At 44.8% G+C, this 562-nt stretch overlaps 1 pseudogene; it reads left to right on the top strand.

Moving 5' to 3' along the window:
• Positions 1–42: 42 nt before the first annotated feature.
• The window catches only part of LOC107109894, a 31,134-nt pseudogene continuing 30,614 nt past the window's right edge, over positions 43–562 (top strand).

A 562-nucleotide genomic window follows, 5' to 3' on the forward strand; every position in this document is an offset into this window, starting at 1 on the left:
GGAGAAACCTTTTCAGTGCTCAGTGTGTGTAAAGAGATTCAGCCATAGTTCTGGTCTTCAGTCACACCAAAGAACCCACACAGGGGAGAAACCTTTTGAATGTTCAGTGTGTGGAAAGAGATTCAGATAGAGTGGCACTCTTCAACTGCACCGAAGAACACACACAGGGGAGAAACCCTTTGAATGCTCAGTCTGTGGAAAGAGATTCAGTGCAACAGGGGGTCTTCAAGTGCATCAAAAAACCCACACAGAGGAGAAAACTTTTGAATGTTCAGTGTGTGGAAAGAGATTCAGGCTGCGTAATCATCTTCAGTATCATCAGAGAACCCACACAGGGGAGAAACCTTTTGAATGCTCAGAGTGTGGAAAGAGATTCAGTGACAGATGGAGTCTACAATCGCATCAAAGAACTCACACAGGAGAGAAACCTTTTGAATGCTCAGAGTGCAGAAAAAGATTCAGTACGAGTAGCAGTCTTCAGTTGCACCGAAGAACCCACACAGGGGAGAAACCTTTTGAATGCTCAGAGTGTGGAAAGAAATTCCGTCACAGTGGCAATCTT

The sequence above is a fragment of the Gekko japonicus genome, unplaced genomic scaffold, assembly GCF_001447785.1.
Source record: "Gekko japonicus isolate JY-2015 unplaced genomic scaffold, Gekko_japonicus_V1.1 scaffold4011, whole genome shotgun sequence".
In the NCBI taxonomy this organism is placed as follows: domain Eukaryota; kingdom Metazoa; phylum Chordata; class Lepidosauria; order Squamata; family Gekkonidae; genus Gekko; species Gekko japonicus.